This window comes from Pogona vitticeps, chromosome 1, assembly GCF_051106095.1.
Source record: "Pogona vitticeps strain Pit_001003342236 chromosome 1, PviZW2.1, whole genome shotgun sequence".
In the NCBI taxonomy this organism is placed as follows: Eukaryota; Metazoa; Chordata; class Lepidosauria; order Squamata; family Agamidae; genus Pogona; species Pogona vitticeps.
The window spans coordinates 111,821,447-111,844,348 of record NC_135783.1 but is presented as its reverse complement, the minus strand read 5'-3'; the positions used below and the strand labels follow the sequence as shown (position 1 = coordinate 111,844,348).

General features: G+C 39.4%; 1 long non-coding RNA gene across 1 annotated transcript; it reads left to right on the top strand.

Annotated features, from left to right (window-relative positions):
• Positions 1-1,899: 1,899 nt before the first annotated feature.
• Positions 1,900-21,694, top strand: LOC140706989 (uncharacterized). The gene is made up of 2 exons (XR_012086984.2): positions 1,900-2,004; positions 10,933-21,694. It is a non-coding gene; the product is annotated as an uncharacterized LOC140706989 (long non-coding RNA).
• Positions 21,695-22,902: the final 1,208 nt, after the last annotated feature.

Sequence of the window (22,902 nt, the reverse complement as noted above, 5' to 3'; positions counted from 1 at the left end):
AAGCTTATTAAGGCAATCACTTTTTTTTTTAAAAAATTAACATTTTGAAAAAGAAGCTACAGTATTTCCGGCCAAATTGAAAGCTGCTTTTATAATAACCCTGCTGAAAACCTTGCAAAATAAAAATGTCTTTATCTGCCCCAGAACAACAAAGAAATAACCAGCCTCATGTCCTCAGACAGAGAGTTCAACAGAATCCCAAATTGTGAATCCCATTTCTGTCTTTAGTAGTGTTAAGTTTTGCCCTCCCATTTAGGTATCATCTGAAAACTGAGTGTCCCCTTTAACTATTTTCTCCAGGTGGTTTATGAAGATGGTGAACATTCAGCCAGGGCAAAATCCTGTGGCAACCATTTGCAATATGTTTTCAAGTTAAACCTCCACCCCCACCCCCGCTGCCCAATGATAGCAGCAATATCCCTTCGTTCCTAGCCAGTGCTTTGGACGCTAAGTTGAGAACTCTGTTGAGTTCTACTCTGACTAGATCTTCATGCCCTGTGTCTGGATGGCATTTTCATTCAGACATATGAACCATTACAATAAAGTCCAAATATTCCTTGGAAACAAAAATGCTCAGAAAAGTGAAAAGAAAAAGAAAAAAATTCTCAATGACCAGTTTTTCACTCTGATAAACACTTATGGGTTTCTATTCTAAATGAAGCATCAGGTGTGAGACTATTTTAGCTAACATGTATTCACCTCTCCCACATAGCCACATAATGTACTAGCAGTGGTTTGCCAGGGCATTGCATTAAAGATTTGTGTCTGCAACCCTATCCAAGGCCCATATGCTTCTGTTCTCAGCTCCTTGGTCAGGCCAGGTCACTGGACAGAAAGATGATGTTGGGATGTATCCTGCTGCTGCTTTGCCTCCAGAGACATAATCCATAACCTCTGGAACATCATATCCCAAATATGAAAAGCAGCAGAATTAAAACACTGTGTTTGGCTAAAATATATACAGTATCTATCTCTACGTTTAGGCACTTTTAAGCAGTATTGGCATATAGTATGTTGATATTCCTCACACTCTTGTTTTTCAGATGTCAGTTAAACTGTATTTGTACAAGGTTTTAGAGAACAAGCAAGTGTTCAATTTCTTTTTTAAAAAAACTGTCATTTCTTTGTATTGTTTTTATTGTATATAAGCAGACATTTGGAATTTGTGATTTTAGCTTTCATAATATGATTCTTCTTGGCTTTTAAGATCCTCTGAGGAGGTCCTCTTCTTGGTTTTATTGCCATCGTAGGTAGGTTTAATGTATTAGGAGAGAAGGGCTTTTCTGTGGTGGCTCCCAACTTTTGAGAGGCTCTCCCTCGGGAGGCTAGGAGCCCCCCCTTCCTTTTTTATCCTTCCTCTGACAGCTGTAGATTCTCTTTTTCAGGCAGGCTTTTAACTTTAATTTTAACATGTATCTTTTTAAGTGAGTCCCTGGATGTTGGTTTTAGCTTTTCAGCCTGTTAGTTTGTTTTTAAAATTATGATAGTTAAATTTATTTTTTTATGTGTTATTTCTGGTGTTTTAATTTTTAACTTGTTTTAGCCTTGTGAGCTGCCTTATGTCCTCTTATGAGGAGGAAGGCAGTTTATGAAAGATACTAAATACATATATATAAATAAAAAATAAAAATGAAAACATGTGATTTTAATAGTGTGCTTTTATGTAGATGGATCACTAGCATGACTGCCTTTGAAAAATGCTGGGGAGAAATATGTTGGAATTGTTGCCCTTAAGAGTTTCAGGTGGGAGGAAGCTTTCTGGACTGGGGTGAATGTCAATCAAGCAGCCAACTATCCCGTCTGTGCCTCGGAAATTTGAACAGAGACACTCCTCTCTACTCAGATCTTCTTTTCTCACTCTTTTTAGTCAGACAGTCTGAAGACAATTAGAGCAATGTAGTCTGTTAGTACAGTTAGTTAGTCATTAAGCTAGTTAACCAGTTCATTTAACCAGTTAATATTTTTCTACAGAGTCCTATATGTATCTTCTGGCCTATAAAAACTGTGAGTAAAACTGAACTTTTAATTCTTTCTCTTGCCAGTGTCACTAACAGTGGCACCTTCTGCTCCAGATGTGAGGCCTAATTTGCAATGTTCATGGTGCTCCTGGGAAGCCTCACAATGAATTATGCACTGAATGGGCTAGAAGATAAATTAAATGGATGGAGATTAGTATAGGAGGATAATGAATTTGTGCTAACAATGGCCCTTTATCCTGATGTGTGGTTCTGCAACCGTTGCTAAAGATGATTCATAGATTGTAGATAACCTTTAAATGGTTCCACACAAGCTGAAAACACATTTTCCTTGGAAGATAGATGGCTAAGGCAGGTGTAATCATGTTGACTGGGGACTTTTTTCAAACTCACCAAGTTCTACTGAAGCTCATTAAACAGTGATGAGCAGACAGACAAGGCTCTTTCTGCAAAAGAATAACACACTACTTGTTAAAAGGGAAAAACAGACATTTAATAAATCCACATTAAACACTAGGTGCTGTTCCAACAGCTCTCAGCATTCTGTCAGGTACATTTCTTTAATCAGTTGCTGATCCCTATTGAAAAATGTACAAATGCTGCCTTGAAGAACGGATTATAAAACAAGAGTCAACTTGTTTGTTAATTACATTTTCCTAGGTAACAGCTGAAATTCACTGGCAGGGAACTATTAGTAAACTAAGACTGTAGATGATTAAGAATGGATTAAATTTAGATTTGTGACTCTGTCTGATTCAGTATTTCCCCTCCCTCTGTCCATACTGAACTGTGTTGACTTGCAAAGAACATTTTAAAAACAAACTATTCTCCCCTTGCATGACAGCACTTGGTTCCTTGATTTTTTTAAAAAATGACAATAGGATAGGTCAAATTACATGATAAGATGAAGCACAAATAAAATGACATCAAGTGCAGTACCATTCTGTAGACTTTAGTTGGTGACCTTATAGCAAATAAAACTGGCTCCTACATTTTTGGAGCCAATGTTATTATGATTTAATTAAGAGATTTCAATGAAAAGAGACCTTTGGACTAGAAAATGGTGTCCCACTGAAAGATTAATAGCAGTCCATTCACTGAGGATTAATGTGGTCTGCAGGTAAAGTTACAGCATGGAATTATTCTCAATCCAAATTCTTCTTTGTGCCTTTGAGACTTTCTAATATACTAACAGTGTAATCTTATCACTTGCCTTGCTAGTGGATGACTGGGTAGCAGGCTGTACTATCATCTGATTGTTACTAAGGTGATATAGGGATGTGGGTGTGGGTGCGTACAAGGGAAATCTCTGCACATGAAAAGCTAGCATGTCATAGAGAAGACCTGGCTAGAATCCTTCTTCCTGAAATCTGGTTTTGTATACAGAAGTAATGAGTAATACAGAGGAACATTCAGTCCTGTAAGTACTCTGATGATCACAGCACAGATACAGATCTCTCACCTGAGCAATAACTAGGCACACATTCCCTACACATTCCCTACCATCAGTCTGGCACTGTTGGTGGCCTGTGTCTGTTAGCAACAATGTAAGAGGCCTTTCTCTCAGTCCTGTCATTTTCACACTTGATAGGGACACAGGAGAGGGCCTTCTCTGTTGCTGCTTACAGACTTTGGAACTCCCTCCCACAGGAGGTCAGACTGGCCCAATTTGTGCTGGCCTTCTGCAAGCAGGCACAGACTTTTCTCTTCAGGAAAGCTTTCTCTGAGTGACTGGTTTGCCTGAATGGAGTTTTTAATGGATTGTGGTACCTTACTGCTTTGAATGTGTTTTGGTCTTGCTTCTGTTTTTAAGTATGACCTTCGTTTTTAGTATTTCCATACTCACTGTTGTTGGCCTTAAATACTGTCTTTTTAAAGTCTGTGAACTTGCACTCCTAAAATCATGCAAAATACTAGATGAACCTTCTTTGAACCCATTTAAAAGTTCCTCCCTCCAATATGAGATGCCTTGGTTGCTTATATTATGTTACCAAGTGGGAGAGACAGCAGGATTACAAACATTCAGGGGAGGGGGAGAAGCAAAATCATGCCCACCAGCCATTGCCCCAGGGGCCTATGTGTTTGCCTTCAGTTGTGAAGGGATATTTTTCTATTATAGATAAAGACCAAGACTGCAATTCCTCCCCTGTCGCAATATAAACATACAGAAGTTTAATGAACTGAGATTTTATTCTTAATCTACATATTTATATGCTACCTTTCTATCCTACCTTTCCTCCAGTAAGATCTCTGCCTGGTGTACATGGGCTCTCCTTCCCATTGGTAGCGGTTGTTATTGGCATGGGTTTACCGAGTGACTTTCACATCCAGATTGGGATTTGAACTCAGGTCACCTGTATCTTAATCCAACATGCTAACTGCTACACCAGAGCTTGTTTGATTCTCACTTCAATATTCCTGATAGGCTAACGTCCTCCACTGTATCTGAAGCAGCAGGGTACTTTGGCACACATAGGAACACCCTTGCACAGAGAGGATCTTATTTCTGGTCCCAGTAATTTCTGCCAAAAATGTCACCTCACCAACCTGTCTAATGGTAGGGCTGTCCCCTGAACCTAGATGTTGTTGTTTCAACTCATATACCACCCCATAGTACCTAAGAGCATTCTCTTGGAAGTTTACAACATAATTAAGTATGGAACATTTTGCTGCGCCCCCCCCCCAAGCTGAGTACTCGTTTTACTGACATTGGAAGGATGGAAGGCTGATTGAACCTTGAGCAGGCTACCTGAGCCCATCAGGATCAAACTCAGGTAGTGAGCAGAGGTTTGACTATGGTACTGCAGTTTAACCACTGTGCCAAAGCGCTCGCTATGAGGTTTGTGAGATGTATGAGGACATTTATTTGAATAAGTTGACTGTTACTACAAATGAAGCGTGTGTGGTAAAATATGGGAAAGAAAGCTGGTGAAACTGTTAATTTTGGGGGCTCCTGTTCAATTATTTATTAGTTTCATACCTGTCTGAAGCCTAGTTATGTACTATTACTAATGCAGTTCAGAGGCAGTACGTGGTCATATCATCATCAGTGCTAAGGCCAGGAAAGTCATAATTAATCTATTTCTTGCTAGGCATAATCAGAACAAAACTTTATAATCATTTCCTTCTGAAACCTCAGAAATTGAAATCCTTTTGGCTAAGTTTTAAATGTTTTAATGAATTGCATCTTTGTTTACGATGAAGAAACTTGGCGAAAAATGTCAACTTTTCTATTTTTTTCCAATGATAGATTTTTAAGGAATGTTTATTAGAATTCTTGCCCAGAAGATTTAGCAAAAATGATTATAGGGTAACATGAATTGATTCCATTCATTTACCAAAACTGCAGTATTATTTTCCACATGCAAATGTCAGATTTTTAGAAAAAGCATGTAAAATAATCAGGAAATATTAATTTCAGAAACCTTTAGAATAAATCTTAACATTTCCCTCATATGTGATTAATCTGAGTAGAGAATATCTGTAGTGCTGATCTAATAAATGGCAACCTCTCTAAGGCTATCATTCTATACCCACTTCCCTGGGAGTAAGCCCTTTTCAACTCAATATGATTTATGCCAAAGTAAACACGCACAAAATTACCCTGTAAGTTTCATTGGAACAGGTTAATCAGAGCTAACAAATCTGTTGCTTTTTAAATTCTTCAGAATAAGGATGTGGAAAAGCATGGGGAGCTTTATTAGTTTGAATTGGGTTTCAGATGGGACGGTTCAAAGTCTCCTTTGGTATTTAAATCATTGTTACTCTCCAGACAGGACTGTTTAAATACTCTGGGTAATTTCGGAGGAAGAGTCCACACCAGGCCTCCAATCACTATAGTTCTCTGCAGGCCTCCCTCCTCTATCCCTCTTCCCTGCCTTTCCCTGGCCTTCCTTTAATCCTCTACTGTCATCCATCAGGGCTGGAAGCAGCTATGCTGGTGTGGGAGGAGTGCAATTTCCCATAAGGCAGTGCCAGATTTTGTGTGTCCAAAGACAGACATTCCCCAGAAGAACAAAACTGATTACGTGCTGCTGTGAACTTCAGTTTCTTTTTTAAAAAATGATTGCAAGTGATCTAGCGCTGAGGTGACACAACAACTTGTTGAACTTTTGCGATCGCAGTAATGCTTTTTCTGAGCTTTTGTTCCTAATTGATCTGAAGTGAAAAGCTAATGATAATTTATTTCCCTTTTGGAAAAAAAAGTCAGTGCTGTTGCATTAAGCGATGTGAGCAGAAGGATGAAGAGATAAGGAAGAAGCAAAACTGTTGTACCCCAGGACTGCAGCAATTAGATGGTATAAAATTATAGCAGGCAAGCATAATAACAAAAAATTGTAAACACATCTTTGGAGGAGAGGCCAGAGAGCTTACTTCCAGTATATAGGTTCCCAGTTGACTAGCGTAACATGCCCCCTGAATAATTCTCCTTCAACACTACCACAGCAGATGCCTGCCATTACTGTTTTACACCAACACAAAATATTACACATGCCAGAAAGCCGTGTGAATTGAACTGCTGCAAAAAAGCCAGAAGTCCCTGCTGGTGGAATAAAAATAAAATAAAATAAAATAAACAGGTCCGGCTTATTCATGATTAGCTCTACATCATGTAGTCAATGGGAAATACATTGAATTTAACCATGCCAACTCCAGCACACTACACATGGTATTTTTTGCAATGTAGTCACTCCCTTTTAAGGGTAGCAATAAAACACAGTCTGTGGGAGGTTCTGCTTATTTATTTCCACTCCACTTGCATCTGGCTTTATTTTAAAATGAAATTGGGACCACAGCAGCAAGCAGCAGGATTCCTAAAAAGCACTCCTTAAAAGTCTGCGGGAAGTCTGTGAGACAATCTTGCTCTCATTTACCTTGAAATGGAGGATCAGATGGTACTGAATTTAAGTCCCTGTCCTGCTTAGTTTGCATCCAGCATTTAGGCTTGAAAAAAGTTAGGTGTTTGAACTTCTTCCTCAAAGGCAGGCATTGTATACACGGTACTCCGGAGATGTCTTGCTATAACCATAGGCTGTATCTTGAAGCAACCTCCCTGTGACGCCTTGCTCTGAGGATCCTCAGAAATTTCAAATATGCATGTACAGTATAATTGCTTCCTGGAAAAGCTAGACTAGATATCTGAGAAAAATATACCTGCATCTCTGAATCTATTGGCTTAGTTGTCTGTTAGTAGTTCACCTGCATCTCCAAAAAAGGACAGGAGCCATAGAGACATCTTACTTTTTTATTTAGACAAAAATTGTTTCTATATTTTGACAGGCTCTCTATTCCATAACCTGGGAATGTCTGAATACTAAACCAACAAAAATCTTAAAGGTATAAAAGCAAAATAAACCAATAAAATTGGTAAAAAAATAAATAAAATTGAACCAATATTTTTGCATATTTCTGCAAAGCAGAAAATTCTACGATGCCAAACAGGCAGTTATCCTAAAGCTGTGGCTCAGATGCCTGAAAACAAATAGCTGTTCATGCACATCAAAGGATACATGTAACTGAGGGAGCTTTTGGCCTCCTAAGTATTTTCTGTAATGTCAGACACAAATATAATTTTTATAGTTGGCTAAACAACTCTTTCCTAATGAGTAAAGTCAATGACCATTTCATATTTTTTCCCCTCAGAAAACTGGCAGAACAGCAGAAAGGAAATCAGGCAGAGGGTAAAAGTTATTCCACCTCCTGAAACTTCCTGGTAATATCCACATTTTGGTATGTGGTACACATTACATTCAAGGGAATTAGTCACCATCACTTGGTACCCTTTCAAGATGTGGTTCACAGGATTTTTGTTTTAATCGTGTTACTTAAATACAGCCTCTCATTGGCCAGCACCTTGTCAAGATTTACATGTGCTAAGCTCCAACAGCAAAGTTCATGGTGATTCGACAAGATGACGGTCACGTGTAGTCTGATCACATGACTGAGGCAGCTTCTTGCAATTAGAGTTTCGTGTTCATAAATATTAAATATTAAAATAAAGGCCTATGCTGATGTACTGGCATCACTCTGACATTAGGTCTGATAAACTGAAAAGCATAACATCCAGAAACTACAATCCCTAAGTACAAGTTGAGTGCAAAAACCATAAAAGCATTTGTAAATTTATAGAACTGAAAACAGAGCTCAGTGATCAATCATATAAAGACTGAAATAATGGATAATTAAATAAAAAAGAGTTTGAAATCAATAGAATGAAATAACTCTGGAAATTAGGTGTCCCCCCCCCTTATTACCCAATACTTGTTGGCTTGCCAGTGTTCAGAAAAAGATGTTTGTCCAGTCGTATTCATCTACAAAATAGATAGTTTCTATTAAAGGTTAAAGACAAAGCAAAAAAATTAAAATCGCAAACCCACGCATATATGAACACACAGAGAGATCCATACACAGAGACTGTGTGCTCATTGCCTATATTTTGCCAAAGACAGTTTAGGCTTTTGGTCTCCAGCCACAGGAGCACACAACACTTTCTCACATTGCAGAGGTATTTCTTCCAGTTACCAATTTTTGAAATTTAAGATAACATTTATTTGAAACCCCCTTCCATCTATTTCCATATGTTGATTTGGCAGAAAAGCGCAATCAAAACGCTGCCATGAGCAATTAGGTAAAATGTTATTTCCCGCTTTAGGTTTTGTTTTTGAGGCAGTTGTTGGGAGCAGACACAAAAATTGTTGGTAGATAATCCGACAGTTCTCATTCTTGGTTTGCCTAATTAGGAACTGATCTGCTTAATACTCCAATTAATTTAACTGGGATTTCGGAACTGTGCTGTGGTAAATCTATTGTTGAGGCAGATAGAAGGTGATTGTGTGCGGGCTGTCTTGTCACGCTGAGTAAAAGATTGTGTGCAGGTCAGCTCTTTTCTGTAGGACATATTACTCCAATCAAGTAAAACTGAATGCACAACACTGGAGATGGGGTGTGTGTCTTGAAATCTCAGGCTGAATGGAAGAGGGATTGCAAAATTGGAATCTGAAGCTTTGAGAGTGACTGGCAGGCTCTGCTTGGAAAACATCACTCACTGGCATTTACGAGAAAGAGGTTAGCAATATACAGTAGGAAGCCGCTTCAAACCAGCAGGCCTTCGATCCATCGAGTTCAGCACTTGCTAGAGGTGGGCAAAATGCAGTCTGTGGGCTGGATAAAGTCCTCAAGGCTGTTTTTGCAGCCCTGAGGGGGGAGGAGCTAGACCCCTGTGATTTATTGACTAGGTTTTGGGGGGACATATGTGTGCAAAATGTCACATTCCGCTCCTGGACCTTTTGCGCTAAAATCCCCAAACACTCTCCCGAATTCTCAAAATTAAAACACATCCAGAAATAAACAGCCAGAAACAAAAAGCAGCTGTTTTAAAAGAAACACTCAGATGTTCAATAGCCAGTGTGGCCTGTAGTGGGCCCTGAGAGTGGCAAATAGCCCCCTTACTCTCCAAAGGAGCACACCTCCGATCTACACCAAGAAGTGACAATAGTTGAGAATTTCAGATGGGTCTTTCCCATCCTTATCAGGAGATGCCAGAGGGATTGACCAGGGTCCTTTGGCATATGTAACAGATGTGTGCCTCAGAAGTATATTGATGTAAAGCTTCCAACATCACTCCAGAGACTTTGTCAAGGACAAATTTCTCAGTATCTGGGCATTTGCCAAGGAATGCATATTACAAAATTACAGATTATCAAAAGCAAAATATATGAATATAATAGCCATTTCTATTGAAGGATTTCTCCACCCCCTGAAACAATGGGAACACATATTGGTCCCCATTTTTTCCACAGATTTTAAGGAACAAATGGAACAAACTGGAGGTAAATATCAAAAATGTTAAAGCATACAATGGGGAAGCATGTGTTCAACTGACAGGACTTGCATCTAGACTCTAAACAGTGGCACTTGAATACACTCGGTGCTGGCATTGAGTTTGGTGGTGCATTCCACCTTGAGTGTTTACTTCCTGGAGCAAGAAGTTTGAAAATCTGAACTATAGAAAAGTACCTTCTTATTCTCTCCCTCCTTCCCTTCCCCTTTCTCCCTCTCTCTCCCCCACAACCAAATAAGAGTAAGGAATTGTTTAATTTCTCTTTGCACAGCTTTCCTGAAATTAGAACCCATCTATCCCTTGTTCTTAGACCAACTGGTTTAACCTCAGAATGATCTTTGTCTTTACAGATTTCTCTGTCTATACAGAGAGGGTGTTGTGGCATCGTATGATTCCAGAAGGGTGGTGGTGTCCTTCTTCCATTGCCTCATCATTAGCACTGGACCAGATCACTGCACTTAACGATTAATAGGCATGGAGATTTATTTCACACCTTCTGAAACAGACTTTCTAGGCCTTGTGCTATAATGATGTCAATAGGATCTTTGTTGGCTGGACGATAGCCCCCTCTTTTTTTTTTTCAGGGAGCTTTTAAGTAGCCACTCATGAGCTCATTTTTCCAGCAGTTGAATTTCCAGACAAGCACTCTTTCCAGCTCCGTTCCTAATGTTATCATCTGAGGCTCAAGGTTCAGATCAAGGACACATTCATAAAATATTCTTAGGATAATTAATTGGGCAGTTGTGTCCAAAAATACAAACAACACCATCATTTTTTGGCTTAAGGTACTACTACAGTATTTCTTTTTGATTCTTTCCCACTCTGAATGGCAGGCTGAGGAATTTGGGTTTTTGACTGATGTTCTTCTAACTGCACAATTATAAATATGTTGGAGGTGTCATGTGCTGCCTTTCCCAGAATATGCAACAACAAATTAATAGATGTTCTGAAGGCTGGGCATAATGTCAAGAGTGTCCATTGAGAGAGGAAAGGAAATGCCAATGATATGTTCCTTACCATTAAGAATGTAAGTCCTGCAGGAAAGGAAGGAAGGAAGGAAGGAAGAATGCAGGGTCCATTTACTAATCCCTGCTTTTTTTCTTTTTCTTTTTGCAGTTCCAGTGAAAGCCTCTTGAAGATGTGATCACTACTTCCTACTGGAATTCTTTCTGCACCCCAAAGGCCCATTGCAGTGTGTTGGGAAATCCTCTGCAACTAGTTTTTTTTTCCTTTTGCTCCTAAGAAAGGGTGCAGTAAAGGGAGAGAAGAGAATTCTATTTGCAGTGTTAGTCCCATGCTGGAGTTAGTCCTATGGCAGCTCCAGGGCTGCTGTCATGTCTTCTCTGTTCCAAGGGTACATCCTAAAGAATGCAAGATCCACTAGGTCCAATGCCTTCGCAGCCAATCCAAAAATACCCAGAATGTCCTCTTCCTGCTTTTCCTGTCTGCAGAACATAACAGGCAAGGCATTCAGAGTAGTGAAGGTTTATGTTGCCATTACAGGAATGACTTGCTCAGTGAGCCTCCATTTCCATAGGCAGACTCCCATCCTCTGTTGTTTGAAGTGGATGAATGTAATTGCTGGAATTTATATAGCAAATCAACATGCAAGGCTAGTGCATGATTACCTAGGAGGGAAGAGAATGTTTATGTTGCATGCTGGGTAGTTAGTTTGACCTCTTCCTCTCCTTTATCGATTAACTAATGCCTCTCGTTTGGCAGGCAAAGGAAACCCCTCCTTTCTCATTTAAAGTGTTTTCTGCCTTTCTTTAGGGCACACACAGTTCAGAAGCCTTTTGGACAAGAGAGGAGGAAAATGTTCCGCTGAACATCTCCTCATGTCCGCCATGTTTGTTTCCTCAAGTTGTACAGTCTGCGAGAAATTGCTTTTGCTTTTCCTATTTTAACTTTTCTTTTATCCTTCTTGTGAAACTCTGAAGTGTCTGGGATATTATTTATTTATAATTGCAACTTTCCGAATCAAGCTTCAGCCTGCAATTTGCAGGGTTTTGCTGGGAGTAAATACCTTTCTTTTTAATTTTAAACAGTGCCTGTGTAATTTCCTTTAAGCTGGTGTATCTATGCTGTGGGATGAGCATGTATGTTTGGGGATGTGCTGATTCAGTTCCAATTCCAAACCGTGCTAGACTCCTGCACTGTGCAATTAAGAGAATTGATATATTCCTCTCTGCTGGGACTAAAAATCCCATTATTCCTTAACCCAATAAAAATATCATATCTAGAGATGGGCACAAAACAGGTTTGCGCTGGTTCTTAAGTGCGTCACCACTAGGGTGACTGTGAAGGAAAGAAGGAGGGAAGTGAGCCGTCCTCACTCATAGAGATACCAAAAGAGGAAGAGGGAATTAATAGAGGGAAAATTGACTAAGGTGAAAAAGATACTGATAGAAGAAAAGGAAAAGATAGAGGAGGAGAAGGGAAGGATAGAGGTCTGTCTGGTGGAGGAAGGAGAAAGAGGAAAAGGGGAGGAGCTGAAAATGTCAGTATGGGAGGAGATATGGCAGGAAGTTCGAGAATGAAAGAGTGAGGAAAGAGGAGGGAAAATATAAAAAGGGATTAGACTCAGCCTATGAGAAAACATGCAGGCTTTTAAAGGACTTTCTTAACCTAAAGGTCGTGGGCTGTTGCCGGATCCAGAGATAAAGAAAGAAGGAGAGACAACAGATAAGACTCAGGAATGGCCAGTGATCGCTTTCCCGCGGGGACAAGGACGAGGCAAGAAGGTGATCAGGCCAGACCCGACATACAAGAAGCCACCGAAAGAGGGGGACGGGGATCGACACCCATGTTGCGGCACTGTTTGCGTGGTGAGGAGTCCCACAGATCGAGAACGTTTTGGACCGGCTCTCCAGTGAGCTACCCTAATCTTCAAGAGGAATCAACCTCATCAAGTTACGGAGCCTTGCCGGATCTATCTTGTTTTGATCCAATTGAAATAGTTATAGAATCACCGAAATAAAGTTGGAGTTGCAAATGTTATGGATAAGGCTCAGGCATTGTTTCCCACCAAAACCGAGGAACTGCCACAACTTTCAAATGAACTCAATCACAGTGACACATTCTCTTCCCTCTACCTCCCCACCTGGCTTCTCACACACTCACCAGCCAGCATGTGCTCCTCTTCTGCTCTCCTTCAGCTGTTCTGCCAGTCTTCTGCAGATGTACAGGCTTCCTTGTCCCACCTCCTTGGCTGATCACCCACTTAGCCAAGGTGGTGGGACAAGCAAGTCTGTGCTCCTGCTGGGGATTGGCTGAACATCAGAAGACAAAGAGAGGAGCACACTCTGGTTGGTGAGTGGGTCATTGGGCTGGGAGGCGGGGGAACGGAACATGTGGGACCTGTGGTGCTCTGCTTATAAACCGGCACTAACCTCTCAACCCAGTTTTGTACCCCTCTAATAATATCTGTAGGAACGTGCCCTGAATCTTCACTCCGCTGTTGGACTAGGCCCGTTTACAGTTAACCACTGTATATGTATTCAGGGATTATTGCCTTATCTGAACAGGATTTGATTTCCCTCCTGCTAATTTAGTCATTTTACCACAGTGACAACAACTTGTCTCATAATATTATTGGTTATATGAAATTATGATGTTATCACATTTATTACATGATGCCTTGTGGGCTGGGATCACTTTGAAGGAAAGAGAAGACTCAATTAACATGTGCAGGAGAGAGCAGTAAGAGGGCCAAAACCAGCAGTAGATTAAGCAAATATTTAAGTGGGGAAACTACTGATATTTTCAGTACAGGAAATTGTCACCCTGAACATTGAAATGGGCACGAATGTCAGTGAAGTCCTAAATTTGAGTAGTCTACTAACTAAAGTTCAAAACCGTCACAAAACTTAGTCTTCTTGGTCTGCTGTTCTGCCTTTTTAAAGTCAGCCTTAGCACTGCTAGTGAAGGAAGCAAAGACCTTACCTTTATCCAACAATAACACAGCAATTTCTGTCCGTCCATGAATGGTTTCCTGACTAGGCTTAACATAGCTTTTCCAGAAACTTGTTTTGACTTGACTGAACCTTTTGGTTTCACTTCAGGACTCTTACTCAGCTTTTGGTGCAACTGTGACTATGTGTTACCTTCTGTTGCTCTTGCCATATTATATTAAGAATCCGTAGACCAAGAGCTGAGAACACTTTCAGCAATTCCCCCTTGCCTGTTCATGAGGAAAAATGTGACTTTAAAGTGGAGATCAGAGTTGTTAACATTTGGCAGGAATAATTGTTCATACTAACTGAATGTCCACTTCTTATTCTTTCCCCTGAAATCCATTTACGTCAAACTGAAATTATATCAAATACATTAACGCATGGATTGTACTTACAGTCCATTAACATCAGTACAGCTTATGTTTACAGAATCATACTTATTTAAAAGTCCAACAGACATGAGAATCAAAACCTTTAAAGCTATGATACACGCATATGTATTTTCAAGTGCAGTGTTGCCTCATTTACTGTGATGTTTTAGGAAGCTCCACATGACTGTTGCTAAGGTGAGAAGATGCTACAATGGGACCTTCAGCAAATGTAAAAACTGCTGGATTTGCTTGGTATTTTTAATGCCAGGTGGTTTAATAATGTATAACGTATAAATTGCTTACAGTGAGATTTTGGTTCCATAAACATTAAAAGAAGCCAAAGGCTTGGGTTTGCAAGAGCTGAACAGGGCTGTTGGGGGCAACACATTTTGGAGACTGCTTATTTATGGAGTTGCCATAAGGTGGGGGCGACTTGACAGCACGTAGCAACAACAACAACAACCACTTCATGGTTCTTACATGTAATACGTATTATCTTCTTGATGGAATTTTTTTCTGAAAATTGCCAGCACATCACTGTAGACAATTTTCTGTAGCAGCTGAATTCAGCTTACAGCAAGTCTCTGCAAGCGATGTTTACATCCACAGGCCATCTCCTTTTCCCACATTTACTTCAGGACCATGCTTTGTTTTTTCATTCGGTGTTTTGGTTGGGGTTTTTTTTGGTCTTTTGTGGAATATAACTCATCCCTTGGGGGGCATAATTGCAAATGTACCTGGTTTTCTGCATATTTTTGAAATTTTGTGAATACCTTGAACTCATTTTCCTTCCTCTTGACTAAAGGACAGGCAATCATCATCATCATCATCTTCATCATCTTAGAACTGCAGAGTTGGAAGGGACCACATTGATCAATAAGTCCAGCCCCTGTCAAGGAGGCACAATGAGAGTTTAATTGAATATCCAAAGCCAGATACCTAAATCACTGAGTTAGTGGGCGTACCTTCTAAAGGTGTTTTCCCCCCACAGCTTGGAACATTAGGTTTAAAAATAAATCAGTCAAATATTAGAAACTGACTGAAATCCTATTCCTTAGTGTAGTAAGAAACAACTAAGCAACAGGATTGCAGCCACAGAAAAATTATCTAATTGAACTCACTAAATTACTGTTATTAGCACATGTTAACTGAAATGTTGGTTGGCCCACTATCCTCTGTAAAAGGCACACCATTCTCTTTTTTCCTACGTCTAAAGGTAAAAGGAGCCTATGCTTCACATTCAAAGCAAAATTTATAGTGGGTAGGACACCACTGGGTTTATAAATACAGTATACTTAAGACTGAAAACTTTTGTCCTAAAAAACCCCACAACAAATTAGCCACTCTCAGTTACATTTCTGTTGTATCGACAATAATATCTGAGACTAAGTAAATTTTTCCTTAGAGATCTTAATACACTATCCAAGGCAGCTATTGAAGTCATAGTCACTAATTGCTATTGCACAAGATCAGTTCTACACACTCTCCACAACTGAAAAGAAATACTGGCTTCCATTTCCTTTGGATAATGTTAAAGAAATATTTGGAGGAAAACCATAGCCTAACAGCCTCTGTGCAAGATGAAGCTGGGATGATGTGCATGGCCCTCTTCAAAAGCCTCTCTAGACTGGAGAAGGTGGCCCATCCTACTACTGAAGGCCCAGTTGAGCAGACCATGCTAAGTGTGGCTGCACAATTCTCTGTTTGATTAAAACAGTCAATAGTGAAATGATTAATGAACATGAAAAAGAATATAAATTAGAAATATTGTTAGAAATATTGTCTCTTTTTCTTACTGCAGAAGCTGATTTGTTCATCTGGAAAAAAAAAGAAATGGATTCAGAATGTATCAGCTTAACTGTCTGTGTTTGCCACTAATAGGGTTGCACAGCTTCTGCAGTAAGAAATCGCAGATGGCCTTAAACTCCCTGAAGCCCTGGAAAATGCTGTAGGGTCTTGGCAATTCTCATTCGGGCCTCTGGGTATTAAGAGTCAAAATGCATTTATAAATCCAAAGTTGGGCTACCCAGTATAGATTTAATTTGGGGGAAAAAGGCCTAGGCTCTTTCCATTTTTGGAAAATAGAATTATGAAGTGACATGTTATCTCTGCATAGGAAATATTCCAAGCTAATGTTTTAAATGAGTAAAACACTCACAAATGTAACTTTTCAAATATTGTTTTAGAACATTAAATTTTTAGAATATTTTTGTTGTTTTGCTAACAAATAGAACACTAACACATTCATTCTCACGCATTGTTTCTAATCTCTGGTTTTTCCATGCAAACTTTTCAAATAGCAGGAATTCTTTTCAGACAAAGCCTCAGCTGCCTATCGATGCGTCAGTTTAGGATCTCAAGTTATATAGTGGTGCCTCGACTTACAAACGTCCTGACTTACTACCATTTCAAGTTACGACCAGCTCCAGCTGAAAAAAATTTGCTTCAACTTGCGGCCGGAGCTTCAAGTTACAATCAAAAAAGGCAGGGAAAAATGACGGGAAATTCAGATTGCTAACCGTTGGTAGGTGAAGAGGCTGCTTCTTTGTAACTCTTTCACCCCAACAGTTAGAGAGTGTGCAATTGGAGGAGGCTTTGGACTGCCTGGTAAGGTAAGGTGCTGCTTTCTGCTTTTTAAAAACTGTTCTGGCTGGGTTTCGCAGCGTGGTTTTGGGCTGGGGGCAATATTTGTGTTGTGATGGGTCTTGGGGTTCCCCCCCCATTTCCGATGGGTCTTGGGGAGTTTGTTTTTTGGTTCCCCCCATTTCCAATGGGTCTTGGGGGTTTGCTTTTTGTATTTGTTTTTTCATTTCCGATGTGTATTGCATGCTTCACTTGCTTTCTGCTTTGCTTTCCCCCCCCATTTCCAATGTGTACTGCACACTTGGCTTGCTTCCCCCCCCCCCCTTTTGGCCGGAACGGATTAATCGTGTTTCCAATTGGTCTTGCAGTTGTGTTCATATAGGAACTAGGAGCTCTCTTTTTTTGGTGATTTTTCTTTGGCTGGAACGGATTAATTGCATTTCAATGGAAAATGGTGCTTCGACTTATGACCTTTTTGAGTTACAACCATCCTCTGGAACGGATTAAGTTCGTAAATCAAGGCACCACTGTATCTGGCCTACAGACAGCCCAGTAAGGACAAACCAGGTGAAGTATGGGGAAAAATCCATTGGACCTAATTCCTTTCAGATGCATAATATCCACATGCATTTATTCAAACCTTAGGAGACAGATGTATCAGTGTGGATAACTGAGCATATGACAGAGAGCGAGTGACCATGGCTCTGTGGTACCATATGCTTTGAATAAGGAAGTCTCAGTTTTAATACCCGGCATGTCTAATTGATAATGAAAGATCTCTGACAAAACACTTGGAGAATAACTGCTAACTTTATTTGTATCCTAACCTAAGTTTAGAATATGAAAAGTTTATTTTTCTGGACTGGTCATACTGGGAGTTTTAGGGTCAAAGAAAGCAACTTTCTTGAGCCCTGCCACTAGTACCATATGAGCAAGCTAACCCACATAGGATTCAAAAGAAAGACATTAAGAAATAGGGCCCAAAGTTACCTTTTGTGACACCCAGTTGCCTTGATTGTTAAATTAAACTTAAACGTGGCTATAGTCATAGAGGGCAGAATGACAGAAACAGGCTGACAATTAAAAGAAAAAGAAAAATTGTATCTGTGAAATACCCATGGAGTTTGACAGTAAACAAAATCCCCTTGTAATGTTTTCTGAAAACCAACTATTCTGTCACTCCAGAAATATTACAAACAAAATCAAGGCTGACTGGCTCAGGGTCAGGTATATATCCTTCAGGCTGTGGAAAAATAATGGAAACAATATCCAGATGTGAAGCAGGATAGTGCCGATTTCCTTCACTCAGCCTTTTGCCAAAACATCATATGAATATGAATCTCGAGAGGGCAAATGGTGTGTATGTGATTAAGAAGAAAGCCTTCTAATCCTCATTTGCCTTTCATAGGTACATGTCCTTGCAATCAAGTGTAAATGGTGCAAGAACAGATGTTGATAATCCCACAATTACTTGGCAAACTGCATTTCTTTTGTGGCTACACAAGGAATTAGCAGAACTAAAACATGACTTTTAGTTCTAAAATGCTAACACTCAAAACTCAGGAAGGGTAAGAAACATGGGGGGGGGGGCGGAAATGAAATCACCAGAAAACAGTATTTCCAGATTATTTCCATTACTACATAAATGAAAACGTTTGGGATGTTTCTATTATTTTGTTTATCTAAATAAAATGATAGTAGGATGATAAAAATGAAGCACAAAACGAGTAACAAAACAGTAACAGACTGCCGTTCCAAGCAATGAGTTTTTATTGATGATCACCAAGCATGGCATTACAGAACAAATCCAGTAATATATCAAGGTTGCAACAAAATCAAATAAAAGAACCATGAAAATGTGAGAAGAAAGCAAGAAGAACTTTCAGCAAAGCATTTCCTGTAACTCTTAACTCCCATAGTTATATATCCCCAACTGCTGGAGTTAGATGACCAGAGCTGAGATATGTGTGTGGCTAGAGGTGGCCTCCCCAGCTTCCCACTTAGCTCCTAGTTCCTATGTGAGGATTATGGCCATGGTATGAGAGGCAAATATATATATATATATATATATATATATATATATATATATCTCAGCTCTGGTCATCTAACTGGAGGAAGGGAAGAAAGAGAAGTTGTAAGGAGAGTGTTTGATTTCCACTTCTGCCTCTCCTGCCCTAACAAGTGATGACTTATTTATTTACCAATGGAAGTATTTTATTACAGAATCTTTTCCTTCTGGTGTAGGATTTCCAGGGGTTGTAGTGTCAAAGCATCTGAACTTTTAGCAGGGATGATGACGTGATCTGTCACTTTCCTCAGGTTTCTAATTTTTCCTTTCAGTTAAGCTATAATCCTCACAATAGCTGAGAGAGAAATGTATTTTCTTGTAATAATGTACTTTCTTGACTATCCCTGTTGTTGAGCAAAGCATTTTAGGATATCTTGCTCTTGGATGGGCAGTTGTCTGATCCATCTGTCTTACAAAAAATGACCTACTCCCCATGAAAATGATATGGGTCAATACAGCTCCTTGCATTGGGAACACTCCTTAGGACATGGCTAGGGGGACTATCATCACAAGCATTTGCTCTTCACATTTTATCAGTATATAACTGTTAGACCTGACTCAGAGTGCTCTCCTTTTCTCACTTCTTTAATACTCCCCATTTTGAGATTGGTCAACTCTATTAGGATTTAGATACCCTATGGAATCCCAGAATCTCTAGTTTAATGAGGGAGCTTGAATGCTACCCCCTCAACTACAGTAAAAAATACTGAGCACCTCACCAAACTAGGGATCTGAGGATTCCATAGGATGGGCCATGGAAATTTAAGTAGAACCAAACTCTGATAGTTGTGCAGTGTAATATACTCAGCCTCCATTGTAAATGCATACGGTGGCCTCCATGGTTCAAAACACTAATTTTTAGACAAGTAATAATTTTAAAAAGCCTAATGTTTGATAAGGATGTTTTCCTGCCACATCTGGATTGAACAGATCACCTTTGCCTACAAAAACCAAGATGAAGTTGTAAATCTTCAAATATAGAAGATGAAGTTAAAAAAACTAGGCACTAATATATTTTATATAAGGTCCTACATACAAACAAGCTTCAAAAAGTGTACATAAGCTTAAATTGCATATCCCCTCTCCCCCGTTATTTGTAAACCTTCAAAGCTTAGCTGTCATTCTGTGAGGAATGGGTTTTGTTGATCTTTAAAATAAAAATGAGGGGAGGGAAATGGGAAAGAAATGAGATTTTCCTTCCACTTTACATTTTGTCTCTTGTATATTTAGTGTGTGAATTTGAATTATGTGGACTAGAGTTCTCTATTAAGGGGGGAAAAACCTTATAAAATTTAAATGAAAAGAAGAAGAAAAAATATCTCACTGAATGGAAGCTGTTGTGAATTGGAAGCACAAAGTGAATTGAATGCACTTGAATATTAATGGTAAATGCCTGAATTTATGTGTTCTTCACAAGATGTACTATTTCCCTTTGTTTTTCATTTAGGTTTACAAAAGAGGTAAAGTTTTTAAGAGTAAACTGAAGACCTGGCTGTTTAGGCAGGCCTTCCTTCCTGCAACTACTTATTTTTTTCCTCTGGTTTTTGGCTTGTTTTAGTCTTTTTATTGATGATTTTAATTTCATTGCCTTTTTGGACTGTAAACCACCCAGAGTAGATTCGTATAGAATCTGGCAGTATAAAAGCCAAATGAATGAATGAATGAATGAATGAATGAATGAATGAATGAATGTTACAAAATCTGTTTGACATCAGATATTAAATAGACCATCCCGTTGAGGGAGACAGGTATCTAGTTGTCTCGTGTGCTCCCAGAGCCAACTGGTAGGGCCACTGTGAGATGCAGGAAGCTGAACTAGATGGGCCCTTAGCCTGATCCTGCAGGGCTCTTCTTATGTTCTATGATACTGAATTTCTTCAAATATGTCTTGAATACTGTTCTGCCCTGTACTAAGAATGGCTAAGCAAATTTATACAGAAGTTCAACAATTTAATTTGGAATTTAGAGGAAGAAATTAGGACAGTACTCATTCCCATAACATATACTTTTACAAAACTAATACAGCTTGAAAACAAAAGGAAATAATACAGTTTTTGTGGATGGGCACCAAAGAAATGGTAAGATACCACCAACTAAAGTCTTTAATATTACTGGCATATGGTTTGAACCACATAAATGAAAACCTTGGATTCAAGAAAGCTGAAGTCACTGAACTTCATTCCTTGAGAGTCCATGTGATGAGTTGTCTTGTTGATCTTCCAGCTAGAAGAGTTTATGCATTTATTTTGAAAATGTAGAGACCTCTTTTTAATGAGCTATCCACCCTTCCGCTACAAGCCAGAAGCAATTAGGCTGGCCCAAACCTGCTGCACAAATTTTCTTGTTTCTTATAGCAAGTTCAGTACACAAAAATACATAAATGGAGTTGCTTGCTGATGCAGATAAAGAAATCAATTTGGAAAGCTACTCTGAACTGTTGAAGAAAGCTGTCTGCTTGCTTTTGAAATAAATAAATGGGACTATAGCCACTGCAGTAGTAAGCGTAAGGATATGTCACCGGAGATGGAGACCACACTATTGAATGTCCAATTACCATATATAGGTGAGACAGATGGACATTAAAAAAAGCTGACAGGGGGAAAAAGGATTCTTTTGAAATTTGGTGTCAGAAAGATGAATAAATGGGTCCTAGATCAAGTCAAGTTCTGCAGCTTACCAACTCATTTTGCTTCTCTGTCCATGTCTAGTGTCTTCCTCATGATTCTGGTCATGCATGGATGTATATGTCACTTCTATTTCCTTATGTCCCCAGGCTGAAGTAGCTGGCCAGCACAAACCATTTTTTCACTCCCGTTTCTCTTCAGTCTTTATTTGTAGCCCACTTTCCTTTCCAAAGCAAGTCCAACGTGAGCAGGAGAATTCTACTACAACAAACAAAATAATACAGAGATTCACAGCCTCCCTGCTACATGTCAGCAATTTAGATAGCCCTGTACATGTTTATGTGCTTATTACAAAAATCTTTTGAAGTGACCATCATATTGGGAGGTCCACTATAGGAGACACTGCACAAGACTGTACATGTACATAATGGCTATGGGCATTTTAGGGGAATTATGACTTTCTGATCCCCTCCCCAAAAGTTTTGAATGCTCTCTTGGGATTTCTTTCACCCTGGGGAAACCATTGGGAGCTGCAGGATGATGAGGGAGTGGCTTTAATTTTGGAAAATCACTGCTGACAGTGAAATTATCCCAGTGGCAGCAATTTTCAGAAATTAAAGAAACCTGCCCCCCCCCCCCCCCAGATATCCCCAATGACCTTCCAGGGACAAAAGAGATTTGAAGTACACTTGGGAATCTTCGGGGGTGGGATTGAAAACATTTAATTCATGAAGCACAGCCATGGCTGATGACATCATCAGCCTTATGTAGCATAACTTTTGTGTGACTGGATTTCAGTCCATATTGTTTAGCAGGGAGAGGCCATTCCAGGAGGGTCACCCCCAGATGCATTGCCCTGTTGGTGCTCATCCACTTTGGAAATAAGCTTTGAAAAAAGCCATTTCAAAAATTTTGAGAAAACTCTCTAGAAATGAGCTTTTGTATGATTTGTTTCTTTTGCCTGTTTGTTGGTGGATTAGCTATCAGACTGAAAGCTTCTGGGGCCCTGGTCACATAAGGGAAATCTTTTCTAGTTCTTCCAATATTTTCCATATCTCTGTTGTACTGATTCTCGGTCACATGGTATATATACTGGGGAGAACGTCCCAAGAACATTTAGCAGTAACGATTTATTTCCTGCTATTTGAATTGTTATGGCCGGCTACACCATGGTACCAGTTTATTTTATCTCTTGTTTATATATATTGATAAATACATATATTGAATGAATGAATAAATGAATGAATACTTTATTATGGACAAAGACCAGTAAAACCAAATCAATATAAAATACATATACAGTGGTGCCTTGCTTAACGAGCGCTTCGTTTAACGACGAATCCGCATAGCGATGGCTTTTTGCGATTGCAAAAGCGATCGCATTGTGATGATTTAAATGGTAAAAATCGCTTTGCGATGATTGGTAAGCTGTTTCGCTTACCGATTTTCGCATAGTGATGTTTTTAGAACAGCTGATCGGCGGT